The sequence below is a fragment of the Papio anubis genome, chromosome 3, assembly GCF_008728515.1.
Source record: "Papio anubis isolate 15944 chromosome 3, Panubis1.0, whole genome shotgun sequence".
Taxonomy (NCBI): Eukaryota; Metazoa; Chordata; class Mammalia; order Primates; family Cercopithecidae; genus Papio; species Papio anubis.
The window spans coordinates 157,903,822-157,920,314 of NC_044978.1; the positions used below are offsets into that span (position 1 = coordinate 157,903,822).

The following is a 16,493-nucleotide window of genomic DNA, read 5'->3' on the forward strand; positions in this document are numbered from 1 at the left end:
AGTTGATTCATGTTTTCTAGCATCATGCTCACTGATTAGTTACGACCCACATCATCTCACCAAGATTATTATAGAAGCCTCCCAAATGACAGCCCTGCTGATTCTTCTATACTGCCAACAGATTCTCATTACACATTGAAACCCCCCCACTCCATCATTATCCTCATACCATTCTCTGGAGGGCTCCAGTGTAGAAGATAGCTCAAATTCCATCTATATTGGACTCTTCAAACTTCACTCGTACCTTGCTCTACAGTCTCTTCATTTTCTCCACAGGGACACTGGGTAATTCATTGTCTTCAGAACACATTTGACCCTGTCATGACTGTGTATGTTTTCCATATTGCTTATTTCAAAAATATGAAGAAAATTTCTGAAGAAAATCCAACCTCACACAGATAGGTAGTTGGAAAAGGAACTTAATAGCCTTTTTAGATAATTTTGGATGTATTTCTTTGATATTACACCCAAACTCAATAAGTGATTCTTTCTTAAAGGATAGTTACAATGTGGACTCTGAAGCCACCTCAGACTCTCTTCCATTAAAATCTATTGATCTATTCTGCACTTAGAAAATATTCCTTGTATATAATCATATTATGCTTTGGTCATCTCAAATATATCAATTAACTTAATTATGCAAGTCTTTCCAATTTTGATGCAATTCATTATATAATATAAAAAATCACTTGGTTAATATAACCATCCAAATGATCAGAACAATCTCTAGTATTGGAAATCTTCCACGATTATTGCAGTAGATATGAGTTACCCAAAATTCTATTTTTAGTATGAAAACTTAAACTTTTTCTTTGGCAGAAAGTAGTCATTTTTTCTTAAAGTAACAGACTCACTTGATACATTTTTGAGAATATCTGCCAAATTTTCAACTCAGAATAACCAGAGTTTGTTTTTTAGTCATTTTTTTCAAATTAAAATGAAATTTTTTGTCAAATGTGTCACCTTAGTTCATAACTCAATCACACACAGAATTTTCTTAAAGTCACCATTGACCTTACATATGAGGCACTAGAACTTTATTTGTACTTCTCACTTTATCACACTAGCTATCAAAGTTTGAAATTTAATATAATTAATAAGTACTGCTTCATCAATATTATTCTTAAGTGTAACTGGAATAATTATAATTTTACATGGCAATAGGGTGGCAGTAAAGAATTCAACACTACTAGTACAGTTTAGTACTGAGGAGAAAACAGTCTGGCCACCACTGCTTTTGTACGATCAGTTGAAATGTTAATTATTGAAAAATGGAAATAATAGCTTAGCATACTAATAAAAACATTTTTGCTTCTGAGAAGGATTTGGGGGATTTATCGACCATACTCAGAGAACTTCTACTTTATAACTTAATGTAATTGATTTGTACAAAATTATATATAAATTTATATTTATTTGGTGTCTTGATGCTCAATATGAGGGAGTAATCAATATATCCTGATTACCAGTACATTACTCATGAGTTGATAAAATTGAGTGCATGGGGGAAAAATAAATTCTTCAGGCTTAAGATATATAAAACTCTAATTTTTAGTGAATTTTATGTTCATTTTGTATTGAAGCCTCCTCCTTAGTCAAGGTTATCCTGATTTTGACTGTAAGTGGATAATCCTGACAATCAATAATACTCTTTTTTTAGGAAAATTGCTTTTATAAATAAATATCATATGTTAAACTTTTAATTCTTAATTCAACACTGCCCCTACATAATTTATTTCAAATATTTTCTGGCATTGGTCTAGTTCTGGGCTTCATAGCATGTTACATATAGATAATAAAAGTAAAAAATAGTGATTTCTGCAATGAGCTTCATGGTTTCTCAAAATAAACATGATTAAAGAATATTATGAGTGATAGAGGACTAACTTGTATTTCCTATCCCCCCTTTGACTTCTGTTGCAATAGAAATGTGTCAGATTCTTTATTCATTCAGCAATTGACTCATTGTGGTCACTCAGAACCAGGTATTGTGCTAGAATAAAGACACGGTATATAATGAAGAGTAAAATTAAAGTGGATCCTGCCACCATGAGGCTTATAGAAATCCAGAGGAACACATACATAATTCATATGCTATGCAAGTTACACATCATAGCAAAAGCTACTAAAGGAAACAATAGGAGCTATAAAAGAAAATTAAGGGTGAGATGGATTATAATTTGATTGGGGATCCATGAATGTGTTTTGTTAAAAGTGACATTTTTCAGAGTGTAAGATTTGAGTAGGAAGCAAATAGGTTACAATCATATAAGAGAGAATGTCAGAAAGAAGGAATAACACATGTAAATACCTTAAGCTGGGGAACATTTTGGCATTTGGAGGAAACAAAAGATGGCTGTGCTTGGTCTGGAATGCATGAGAGAAAATGATCCTACGATTTGATAGAGAGGAGGGTGGGGAGCGAACAAGTGTACATTGATGAGGATTATATTGTATCTTCAGTGGACAGCGAGTTGATGAAGGATTCAAAGAAGATGAGGTTATAATTCCATACTCATTTTCTTTCCCTTTGTTTTAAGTATTTTACAGGTGGAAAATGCACAAATCATAAATAGGTTTTCAAAGAGTAAGAACCAAGTAAACATACCTTTGTAACCTCAACCTATTGCCAGATACTACACCTATGCCCTCTTCTTTTCTTTATCCTTCCCTTCTCCTAGGGTTCATCACTCTCCTTACACCCAGCCCTTTAGATTAGTTTTGATTCTTTGAAACTTTACATAATAAATGACAGAGCAAACATTCTTGTGTCTGGCTTATTTTGTTCCATGTTACATTTCTGCCTGCAGCAGTGGTTTATTCAATTTATTTTTGTATAATATTCTGCATTCTGACCATAACTCTATTTACTTATTTATTCTATTACTAATGGACATCTGGGTGCATCAGTGTTTGGCTGTAAAGTTAATGCATCCATCAACATTTTTGCACAATTTTTGTTGTATCAGTGCACACATTTCTGTTGAATATATACAGAGCAAAGGAATTGCTAGACCAAAGGGCATATGTATATTTGAATTTAGTAATAATGAAACAGTTTCCAAAGCTGGTTATACTCAATTGCACTTCCACCAGTAGTGTATAGTAGAAAGAGAAATAAATCTACTATGTGGAAGAAAAAAAAAAAAAAACCCACAAAGAAACATGCCTATTGGGATCTTGGCATTGGATGGAAAGAAAAAGAAATCTCTCCTGAGAATTCATACTCACAAACTGGCCCTCGTATGGATTTGCAGCTAGTGATCCAAAACTTTCAAGATGAGAATTTATTTCTAAGTGATCCCATGTAAGTACCTTCGAGCACCAGGCAGAAGCAAACACAAGTACTCTCAAGAGAAATGCTTTTTTCAGCCAGGCCTTACAAAAATCTCATAGATAATGTTCCAGGAGAAATAAAACCACAGTTAAAAAAATTCACAAAACTTGCAATAAGAGAAGCCATCATGAGGAAGAACTTACAGAAAGAAGAGTGAGAAAAGTTAAATTCCCAAAGAGTACAGATATTGGAGCTGTAAGATTTTTTTGAGACGGAGTCTCGCTCTACTGTAGTTGGAGCAGTGGCTGCATCTCAGCTCACTGCAAGCTCCTCATCTCCGGTTTACGCATTCTCCTGCCTCAGCCCCGAGGCTGGGACTACAGGCTACCGCCACTACCTGCTAGTTTTTATTTTTTTTTTAGGTGAGACGGGTCACCTGTGTTAGCTAGGATGGTCTCGATCTCCTGACCTCGTGATCACTGTCTGGCTCCCAAAGCATGGTCAGGTTTGAGCTCACCACGCCAAGATTTTTTTTAAGTATGTATTATAGAAAGTAAAACAAAATAATTAAAATATGAATACTTAATATTATATAAAATATTACAACATCTGAGAATATATGAAAAAGAACCAATTAAATTATAAACTAGATTATAAAGGTGGATAAACTTTATAAATAGAATCACTGAAGCAAAACAAAGATTCAATATAAAAAAGATAAGTAGTGTGGATGATTGAGAATGTGTAATATGAACCTGAGCCGATTTTCAGAAAGACATAATGAAAGAAGTGACAATATTCAAAGAGATAATGGCAGAGAATTTTCCTAAACTTAAGAAGAACAATTGTTAGATCCAGAAAACCCAATCAATTGTAAACAGTATAAAAAAGAGAAATCTAAACTTAGACACGTCACAGTGAATCTGCATAGAACAAGCAGCCAATGAAATATCCTGAAATTAAGATAAATTGACCATAAAGGAGCCATGATGAGACTAAAAACTGACTTTCCAATAGCTACAATAGGCGTTTGACGGAGGCAACATCATTTCATATACAGTGTGTAACCCAGTGATTATCTAAAATCACTATAAATGTGTATTAAGCCCAAACCATATAAATTTGCATTAAGCCATTACTCTTGGGTTTAATACAAATTTGGGCTTTAATAATAGTATTAAATAGTTTAATACTTGGGCTTTAATAGTAGTATTAAACTGTTTAATACTATTAAGCTTGGGCCCAATATAAACACAAATTTATAGTGTTTTGTTTTTGTTTTGTTACTAACAACAAACCATCATTATGAGTATATTTTAGGATATACTATGGAGAGAAGGAAACAAATATCAAATAGAAAATTGCTTGACATGCAAATTGAGGTTATGAGTGAAGATACTGGTAAACATCTTGATATATATATATACAAGTATTTTCTGAATAAGACAAAAATAACATCACATTTGAGGAGTGTATTAGTTTCCTTGTGTTACTATATTGAATTCCAACAAGCAGGGTGGTTTTATAAAACAGTAATTTATTCTCTTACGTTTCTGGAGGTTAGAAATTTCAAATCAAGTTGTCAATAGGGCCCAGATATCTCTGAAGGTTCTAGGGGAGTGTTTGTTCCGTGCTTGTGTGTCAGTCAGTCATCTTTGGCTTTCCTTGACTTGAAAATGTGTCACTCAAGTCTCTGCCTCATCATGGTTGTTTTTATCTCTTCTCATAAAGACACCAGCCATACTAATTTTAGGGCCCTCCTCACTCCAGTATAAACCCATTGTAACTTGATTATATCTGCAAAAACCCAATATCTGAATAAGATCACATTTATAAATACTGAAAATTTGAATTTAAACATATTTTTGGGCAAGACACAATTAACCCACAAGAGGTTTTAAAAAGTTACTAAAATCTAAACAATACTTAGAAAGATGAGGGAGGGGGTAAATAGTATTAAACTGTTCTTATGGGTTTATTTTTCAATGTTCTGATAAGAATAATGATATTAACTTTAGACTATCTTTAAACATATATGATATAAATATTATTTCTATATACTTATTATTTAATGAAAGATTAAAATTAATCTTTGGACATGTCTATGTTCCTATAAGAATAGAAGAGTTCTTCACAGAGTTCTGAAAACATAAGCCAACAAATTAAAACTACAGATTTTAAAAAATATATCCATGTGACAAAAATTAGAGTTATGTTTTTATTGCTTGTATTTTAGAAGTAAGGAGCATCATTTTATAGTTGTGGTGCCACATATCAAGATTCTTAAAGAAATGAAATGAACAGAATGAAAGAAAAATGACTGCTAATGGCAAAACAAACAAACAAACAAAACTCCCCATAAATCAAAGTGAGATAAGTCTCCCTTCTATCTCTCTTTCCTCATGACTCAGGTACTATCGTTACAAGGGGCAGATAGAAATTTAAGAAATACTTTTTCACAAAGAATTTTTAATAAGGGAATTTTTAAAAATCAGATTTTTAGAGCTCTATTTCTATGAGCCATGTATTAGAAAAAGAAAAATGACTGTTTCACAGAATTGTTCCACATAATGACATTTGTATCCATGGAATTTTATATGTGATTCAAGTAATCAAACAAATAAAAACTTTCTTTCTGATATTTTAACCTGAACACTACAACCTCTGTTTCACTCACCTAGCTTTATATAGCCAAATATTAAAGCCATGTGGATTCCAATAATAGCCTTTTCTCTAACTTGAGACAGTTGAAGCAAGCTTATTTGCTATTTTTACCTGCTAATTACCTATTTGCAGTAGAATTTTAAAATGTTACCCTGATCTATGTCCTTATTTCCTTATGTTACATGCAATTCCCTGTTACTTTGTTTAAATAGGTTATCTCTAACAGTAATTGTCTAGAAGTGAGATATACAGTCCGTTGGGTCACCATTACCTATACCAGTTATTCTAAATTTAGAACATGACAGGCTATATGTGATAGGAAACAAACATTCTATAAAGTTCCGGGATTATATTTCACATTTACCAATTATCAAGGGACCAGACTAGAAAATGTGCTATTTTGTTAAACCTTCCTAAAACTATTTGCTACCATGTATAGATAGGTTCTCATGTGCACAAATGAGTTACTTTTGTCATATATTATTTGTGGTTGCTCTCATTCTTCCTGTCAGAAATGACAATATTTGTTCTGCAGATAGGTCAGGGAGGAGAACAGACTGGAAAAGGCTAGATTTTTCTTTGTTAGCAGTTAGAAGCTGCTTGATGCTTTAAGGGCCTGGAGATAAATAAAACTACTGTAATTGCAGAGTCATTTTTAGAATTGCACATCCACTGAGACATCTTGACCTGCAGCTATAAACTACTAGTCAGTACTTGAACTGTTCGTATCAGTTAATTAGAAAATGAATATGTAACTGAATAGATTAATTCAACAACCTACACAAGCATAGCAATAGTATCTCGGTACCTCAAAGCTCTACTATTTTCTTTTGTTTCTCCTTTTTTTCTCTTTTTCTTTCATGAATAACCACTCCATATGTTAATTTTTCAATATAAAGACTCTCATAAACATAAGATGTTGTCGTTTTTCCTATGAATTGATATCAACAGAGCATTTTATTCACAATTCTTGAACAGAGTTTGTATGATGCTCATCTATGAAGTCATTTATTCCCAAGCAAAGAGTGACTTGGATATTCGTTCATTCATTTATGCCACAAATATTTTCTTGAATATTTATTATGTAACAATCAGTATGATAGGTAATGTTAATGAAGTAGAGAACAGGATGACTGACTGAGAAAGCTGAGTCTAGGCAGCGCCAATATGGGACATATAAAAATGAACAGCAAGCATGTGAAATAATGGCAGATTCTGATTTGTACTTTCATGGAAATGACAAATGCTGACATGACAGGAAATAACAAGTGAGTCCACTATATATCGGGTGGTCGGAAAAGGACTCCATATGAAGTGTTTGCTTAAAGAACAATCTTGAGTCAGTCGTGCCAGAAAAGTGGACAGCAAAACCGAGGTGGTGAAATATGAAAAAATATACCCATCCCTCATGCATTCTCTCTCAGTTTAAACTGGTAAATGTGCTTGCTGCAATTCTGTGGAAAAAAATAATGTAGGGTTAGATAAGACTAGAAAAGAGTCTGGGGACAGATAAATAGGACTTCTTTAGCTACAAGAAGGATTTTTAGTTTGATTCTGTATACTATAGAAAACAATGGAATAACTTTCAGCCAGTGAGTTACGTACTTTAATTTACATTTTAAAAACAGGATACAGTTTGCTATGTGAAGAGTAGAATTTTTTTCTGGAAAAGGACAAATTGGGAAATCAATTAATTAGTTAAAATGTTATTTTTTATTAGGATAGTAATAATAGAGATGGAGAGGGAGGAAAACCCTAGATTTTGTCTTCAGAAACTGGTTGAATAGAATGCCACTTTCTAAAATGAACATCTTGGGCAAGAACGATATTGAGGGGAAAATTGTGATTTCTGTTTTAAATACACAAAGTTTGAGATACTTAAGATATATTCAAGTAGATGTGTCGAGCAAGCTGTTGTAAATATATGTCTGGAGCTCAGAAAATATGTCTGGGCTAAAAAATGTATATTTGGAGATGTTGTCATAGGTGGTGTTTCAAGTCATGGGGATTGATGAGATCTGTTAAGCAGATGAATTTCAAGGTTTAGATTACCTCAGGAATGGAGCCTATAAAAGAGGGAGAATCCAATGAGAAAGAACAAACACAAGGAAGCTGTTATATAAATAAGTAGAAGGATTGTTTCCAGATAAATAAATGATCTATTTATTGGATACCACTGACCCAGCAAGTAAAACAAGAAACTGAAATCACCGAGAAGATTTGACTTCACGCAGGACACTGGTAATGTAGACGAGAGCAGAATTATAGACAATCACTTGGAGGGTTCTGCATTACTGGGAGAGATTCATTCAGGGCAACAAACAGTAGATGTCACTCACTTAATTCATGTAAGAAAATACATATATGTCATTCAATCCTTTAGAATATCATGGCAAGTCTCTTCCTAATGGCACATGTTACAAAAAAGAATTTGTATTGATTTTAAAGTGATCATCCACTCAGAAAGGGAACTCTGACCATCAGAGGTGGTCCTTCCAGTTTAGAACACCCTTCCACACATTACAGTCTGTCAGATTCTGGTTGGAAAAGGCTTTCGTCTAATTATCCCATTTTCCATAAATAATTTTACTCAGACTAATATGGCACAAGATTATATCAGTTGTGTGGTTGATACCCGCAGACCACTTGGAAAAGTACTGATAATAGAAATAGGACAAAAATTATTTTATAAAAAACAATATTTACAGATAAATCAGCAGAAGATTATCAGCAGTTAATTTTTTTAAAAATCTGTGATTATGCTTAAAGGTAGTTTAATAACAGAAGACTTTTTTGCATTTTCATGACCAGGAGTGATGAAAATTTTTAAAATTAATGTATTATTTTACATGGGTATATTCAATCTATTTGCAGCCTTTTTTTTTTTTTTTTTTTTGGATGGACTTTTGCTCTTTTTGCCCAGATTGGACTGCAATGGCGGCTCACTGCAACCTCCGCCTCCTGGGTTGAAGTGATTCTCCTGGCCCAGGCTTCGGAGTGGCTGGGATTACAGGTGCACGCCACCACGCCTGGCTAATTTTGTATTTTTAGTAGAGACAGTGTTTCACCATGTTGGTCAGGCAGGTCTCGAACTCCTGACCTCAGGTGATTCGCCCACGTCAGCCTCCCAAAATGCTGGGATTACAGGTGTGAGCCACTGCGCCCAGCCTATTTACAGTTTTAATAAAGTTTCTTGCCACTCCTTTCTGGTGAAAGCTCTGACCCCTCCTTATTCTTCTAGAGGTTTCAGAGACCATCACTTTCTTTTGAAAGTGTCAAAGTGGAGCTACATTATGGTTACATTCTTTGTGTGTGTGTTTGTGACAGAGTTTCACTCTTATTGCCTAGACTGGATGGAATGGTGAGATCTTGACTCACTGCAACCTCCACCTAGTGGGTTGAAGTGATTCTGCTGCCTCAGCCTCCTGAGTAGCTAGGATAACAGGCTCACACCACCACCTATTTTTAGTAGAGACAGGTTTTCACCGTGTTGGCCAGGCTAGTCTCAAACTCCGGACCTCAGGTGATCCACCTGCCTTGGCCTCCCAAAGTGCTGGAATTACAGGTGTGAGCCACCACACCGTGCCATGGTTACATTCTTCTTCTTTTTTTTTTTTTTTTAATTTGCTAAAGCCAGTCTTGAAGTTAAGAGTCACACATCACCCAGGAGAAGCATTATAAGAATTTCTAAACGTTGGGAGATGCAGGTTTTCAAAGTGCAACGTTCAAATTACCAAAGCTTTGATTTATATTTAAATTGAACACTTGTCTCAAAAAATATTTAAAAGATGTATTTTGTCACATTTTCCCAAATGGAGCCTATTTAAAAGCTAAAATTCTTTGTTCTTAGCTATTCAACTGCTTTTTCCCAATTTTATTGAGGTATAATTGAAAAATAAAAATTGTATACATTCAATGTGTATAATATGATGATTTAATGTACATATACATTATAAAACAATTATCAGAATCAAATTAATTAACACTTCCAATATCACACTTAGGTACCATTTGTTCATGCGTGTGTGTTTGTGTGTGTGTGCGTGTGTGTGTGGTGAGGATACGGAAGATCTATTCTCTTAGTAGATTTCAAGTAACAATATAAGATTATTAACTATAGTCATCATGTTGTTAGATTTACAGAACTTATTCATCTTAAAACAATGTTTGTACCCTTTGGCCTTTGACTAATATCTCCCATTTGCCCTCTCTGCTGGTCCCTGGCAACCACCATTCTACTCTCTGGTTCTATGAGTTTGACATTTTTTAGATTCCAAAGTATGTGAGATTCTACAACATTTGTTTTTCTGTATCTGACTTATTTTGTTTTACATAATATTCTCCAGATTCATCTTTTTTGTCACAATGGCAAGATTTCCTTCTTTTTAATGGCTGAATAGTAATGCATTACATGTATATAGCACATTTTCTTTATGTGCTTAATCACTGTTTAATCACTGATGGACACTTTAGTTTCTGTATTTTAGTGATCATAACTAATACTGCAATGAATATGTGGATGCAGCTATCTCTTTGAGATAATGATTTTGTTTCCTTTGGATATATACACCTTGATATCTTAGAAGTAGGATCACTGAATGTATGGTAGTTCTATTAATACTGTTTTGGTTTCTGGAGACTGTTTATGGATGCCCCTCATGTATTTTAAATCTTAGTATTCCCAGTTGTTTTTGTAAATCATGCTTGTCATGTAATAGATGATTAATAAATATTTTCTTGAAATTTAAATGGTAGTCTCTCAGAATTTGGTTAACCTACTAATTTAGAACATTTTCTTTTTATTTTTTCCTTTTTCTTTCCTTTTTTATGCCAATGCTTTTTGACTATTACGTAAAATCGCTAATTTGAAAATTTTTAAAAAACTTACATTGTGTTAACTTTCCCCACAAATTAATTATGTGTTTTATTTCCAAATGAGATTATTAAATTTAAACTCAAGGAGGTCAAATAGAGTACTTAAGTTAACCCACTTGTTAAGTGGTCACGTCTGCCCAAGAACCTAAGACTTCAACAAGTACTTAAATGCTGCACAAGTGATATCAAATGCATATATTTTGCATCAAACTGCTTGAATTGCGTGTATACCATGACCCCATGATGCAATCATTAATCCTAGCTAGTAGTGCTGCAAAACAAGTTATTTATTTAAAGAAAAGTTAAGGGATCTGGTGAAGGCTCAAAAATTACTTGTATCTGAGACTTTAATATGTTTTTCTAATTACTTATTTTCTGCTCTTTGTATAAAATTATGACTTTTTAAAAATATGTATGTTTATGGAGCATTACATAATCACACTACTGGAAATATGTTTTCATGATCACCACCACCTAAAACCACAAATTTACAAAGGCATTGGGTATTTTAAAAACCCAGCTCAATGTATGAGGAAGAACTAATGCTAAAATATAAATAGTTTTCATTTACATAAAATTGTTACTATTAATAAATTGCTATTTATTAATATTTATTAATAAATGATGAATAGTTTATAATGGCATTTAAAGTAAGGTTTAAATGTCTCAGAAATAAAATGTGGTCTATCTTGATGAAGGACGGAGGTGCACTTGAAATGAATGTTGTTCTCTTGGTTAAATGGTTCTATAAATATCAACTGTTCAAATTGGCTATACATAAGATAAAATACACTAGACTCCCTAGATTCATGGCCAAGTCTGCTGTTTATTAAGTCTAAAGAGAATTCATTCTAATTCTCGTAGTTAAATTTCTCCTTTTTAAAACTAGGGAATTTAATAACTCAATTCACAGTATTGTTGTGAGCATTGTTGTTTTAAAAACATTTAAGTCTAAAGCATCACACAAAAAGAACCTCTTATGGGTCTTCTAAAGTAAGAAACCTGAGTTACTCTATAACCCTAACGTACACCTAAACATGGTAATTTTTACATTGACAATCACGTTGTTCAATTTGCTTGGGTCTATCAAACTGACAGCTGCATCTTCCCCATCTGTAAATTCAGTGTAAATTTGGCTTCCAAAGAGCTGACCCCCTTCTGAGCATTGTTATCCCAACTTGAAGAATCTGTAATCTACTGAATTTGGAGAACGTGCTCATCCCTGTGCTGTACAATGTCTCACAGGCATACATAGCATAAAGAAGAGGGGCATGGTATAATGAAAAGGGTACTAGGGGAGAAATCAGGAAAATGAAAGTTTCAGATCTTTCACTAGTTAGTGTGGGACCTTTGAGGAAGACTAATGGCTTTGAGGATCATGATGAATGCTATAACATAAAACTATTTCTGATGATAGTCCAGCATTGCCCCATAGAGGAGATCTCTGGCAGTTTATTTATTGTACTTGAAATACTGCTTTTTTTAATCCACAAATTATTCCTTCCTAATCATTAAATCATTAACTGTGATAATATAAATAACACATCTAATATAATGCCTAGCAGATATTTATCCCAATCAAATGTTTTCCTACTTTTTCTTGCTTTTCCTCTTCCCTTTTTACTCTTTCTTTCTCCCCCTCAACTTTTTCTCCCTAATTATTTTCTTCTTTCCCTTTTCCACTACTTGTAAAATTAGTATATTGAACTGTCAGATCTCTGACGTTCTTTCTAGCTCAATGACTCCATAATAAGATAGGAATGCATACTGAGACCTTATTACTCTAATCATCTCTGAGATTTTACATAGTCCTGTCATGAGTGTTGTTGTATCCTCTGTTTTGAAATATAATCTCCTTTGCCTTGGTATCAGAAACAATTTAAAAGAGCTAAAATAATGAATTTGAAAATTTAGCACTTTTCCTGTACCTACAGCAGATCAAAAATAGTGAGATAAACAGTTTTGGTCAGATTCCCAGATAAGAAGTCCGATTCAAAAAGAGGTCAAAGGGAAATTAGAGAAGTCTAATATTATAACAATGAAGCCCTTCTGTAGACCTTTCTCTTTGCTAAGGTTACAGGCAGGAAATAGGTAGTTAACAAGTTAAGCTGAAGAATACCATTATCCTCATTATTATTTCTACCAATTATAATTGTCAAAGTGTATGAAATGCAAAGCAAAATTTCTTCCGGATTTTCTATGCAACTCTGAGCCAGATTTTCTCCATCTAAAATGTCCTGCAAATATATGAGTCAGTTGTCAGAAGTTATATGAACTCTCATAGCTTTAAGATAGTGTTCTTAACACCTTGAATATAGAAGAATTATACAACTAAAGGGGTTGTTAGTTTCTTGAATAAGTAAAATCTGTATCGCAATTTTCAGAAAATAGGTGTTACAGCTGGAATTACAGCTTGGCTACTTATTGCCTATCATCCTGCCAAATCACTTGCGGTTCTATGCATCAGTTCTATCCACTATGAAATAAGAAAAGAGTCTCATCACCTGTTTTTGTTACAAGAAGAGTATGAATTAGGTCAAATACAAATAAAGCACATAAGAAAAAACTAAGAAAACACCTGATAGAAAACGATTTTTAAAATGGAATTATTGCACAACCTGTTTCTCCCAAACATGGGGTCCTGTAGCCCAGGTCTTACCCAAATCAGGATGAGGTAGTGGCCAGTCCAGGTGGGGCTGTTGGCCCTGACCCTCCTTGCTGTGTACCTGTGCATCCCACCTCTTCAGCTGTTCCCTGCCCTTCACTCATAGAAGTCTTTAGGAAAGTTGTTCACTTACAAAGGACTGTGTATCTTCTACCAAGATTTTGTGGGTGTGCTTGGAAGTCCCGAGATAGTTGGGCGTTTACACGGCTTTCCAACATCCAGCTACAATCGGTACAACATTTGGGAAGTTTGACCTTGAGGTCTTATCGAGTGATTGTCCTTGATTTCTCAGGCTTTGGCTTCAGTGACAAACGGAGACCACATCACTATTCCATATTTGAGCAGGCCAGCATCGTGGAAGCGCTTTCGGGCATCTGGAGCTCCAGAACGGCAGGATCAACCTTTAGTCTCATGACTATGGAGATATTGTAGCTCAGGAACTACTCTACAGGCACAAGCATAATCTGTCTGGTCGGCTTACCATAAAGAGTCTCTGTCTGTCAAATGGAGGTATCTTTCCTGAGACTCACCGTCCACTCCTCCAAAAGCTATTCACAGGTGGAGGTGTGCTGCCACCCATCCTCACGCAGCTGGTGAACTTTGTATTCTCTCGAGGTCTCACCCCAATCTTTGGGCCGTATATTCGGCCCTCTGAGAGTGAGCTGTGGGACATGTGGGCAGGGACCCTCAACAATGACAGAAACTTAGTCATTGTTAGTCTCTTCCATCAATAGAGGAACTAGTTCAGAAGGCGCTGTGTGGGAGTTCTTGCCTCTGTAACTATCCCCATTCATTTTATCTATGGGCCTTGGATCCTGTGAACCCCTACCCAGAGTTTTTGGAGCTGTACAGGAAAATGCTGCCGTGGTCTACATTAGCCGCGATCCACATATATATCCTTATATATATTTTATAAGGATACTAAGTCAGCATACCCTTACTCTGCCAGAGTAGCGAACTTAATTAAACATGTTTGATTTCTGAATAAATTCAACTAAATCCAAACTCTTTACAGAATTTCCTGAAATCGCAGGACATAAAGGACCAATAGCATCTGTGCCAGAGATTTACTGTTATTAGCTAAGAAGACCAATTCTAACAGCAAATAACAGTCTGAGACTCCTCATACCTCAGTGCTTGGAAGCATGTCTTTCCTGAGCTTCCGCAGAGGGGAAGGGATTGTTTTGTAGTCAAGTCACCGCGCTGAATGTGCATTGATTCCTTTATGACGACTGCTTACCTCCCCAGTGCCTGCCCCAGGGAGGCTTTCCAATGTAGCTCAGTCATTCCTATACTTTACAGACAGGAAAATTCCAGAAACTTTAAGAACAAATTCAGAAAGATCTATGAGCAAATGGTGCTGAATATTTATTTTTTAAATCCACATTTCATTGCCTTAGTCAAAGCAGGATTATTAAATGATTATTTAAAATTTGTTTTATTTAAATTAGCAACTTCAAGCATGACAACTTTGAAACTGGAATAAGTGTTTATTTTCTATTAATAAAAATGAACTGTGACAAAAAAATTGAATTATTGGCTCTTTATTTGATCAGAAAATGGAAACTCAGACAGGATAGGTGACTTGCTGAGAGTCACATAATTTCTTAGTGGTCTTTTAGCTATTATATACAAGTCATAATTTAGGGCTCTTTACTGATAATAGATAAAAGGACATTGAACAGATAGGTCTTTGTCATTATAATATCGCATTGAAAACAGTAGGGCTGCTTAAGTATTTCTACTTTTAAAGCTTAAGTAGCTGTTTATTTAAAAATTATAAAAGTTAAATTATATTACAGAATCAAATTATGATTTTTGCTTAAGGAATAAGGAAAATCACATGTATTCAGTGAGCCATCAGTATCAGAATCTCCTCAGGTGCTTTGTAGAAATGTCATTTCCCGGATATCTCTCACATACAATCTGTGACAGAATGTTTTAATTGTAACTAATTATTTCTATGATTTACCTACCACCAGAAATCCCCGTTACTATGAATGCTTGAATGTTCTTGATCTAATGTTCAAATGCAAAGTTACAGACCTGAGTTTAAAGTCTGGTACCCCTCAAAGTAATTTCCGTTACTCATTTGTGAAAAAGAGACAATGTAAGTACCTTCCTCTTGGAGTTACTGCAGAATGAAATGAGTTAATACATATAAAGACTTTGGCACTTCATAAATAATAGAATGTGGAGTTTGGAAGAGACTCTGGAGGTGATTTAGACATACTTTGACTCTCTTAATTGCAAACCATTGAATTAGATGGTGATGTCCCTAAAGACAGCATCAGATTCATGCCTCCTATGTCAAAAATCTAGAAAAAAGAGGAAATTCAGAAGTCTGTTAATAGTATATAGATTTTTCAATATTTATTCTCATCTGTTATCATCCTGAGATCCAATCCCTAGGGCGACAATATTTCTAGATTTCTGAAATTAATGCAGATTACCCTCATTCAGTACAAGTACCAAAGATTATTTGATATAAATTTTCCTCCTGTATATGTGTTTTCCAATGGATATTCAATAGAAAATTAATTTTATAAGAAGCTTTATACTCAAAAATGTTGAAAAATGCCACATCTTCTGTGTAGTCTCAGAAATATACCATTCATATTAAAAGTTACAAGAAATTCTATAGCAAAAACAAAACAAAACAAAAAAAACAACATTTGATTTACTTCTTTAACTCAGGATTTCTGAAAATTACTTAGTAAAGGAACATTTTTACTGCATAATATCTAACAAAATTTTTTAGTATAAGTCATCATCTTTGGTCTCTCTTTTGTTCATATAATGTTTAAAAAATATTCTCTTTTCCTCAGTCTTTTTTGTATTTAGAAAAGCTGACAATGAAGTTGTGATCTAGTGCAGAAGCATGTCTAGCTTCAAATCCTGATGCCTCACTTAGTAGCTAAGTTATCTGAGGCAAGTTAATCCAACTTTCAGGACCTCTATTTTTCACATCTGCAAAATGGAGCCAAAACTCACTTTGAAGTATTTTTGTGA

At 34.2% G+C, this 16,493-nt stretch overlaps 1 pseudogene across 1 annotated transcript; it reads left to right on the forward strand.

Moving 5' to 3' along the window:
* Positions 1-13,485: 13,485 nt before the first annotated feature.
* LOC101018908 lies at positions 13,486-16,198 on the forward strand (annotated as a pseudogene). The gene has a single exon (XR_004182823.1). The product of XR_004182823.1 is annotated as a mesoderm-specific transcript homolog protein pseudogene (transcript).
* Positions 16,199-16,493: the final 295 nt, after the last annotated feature.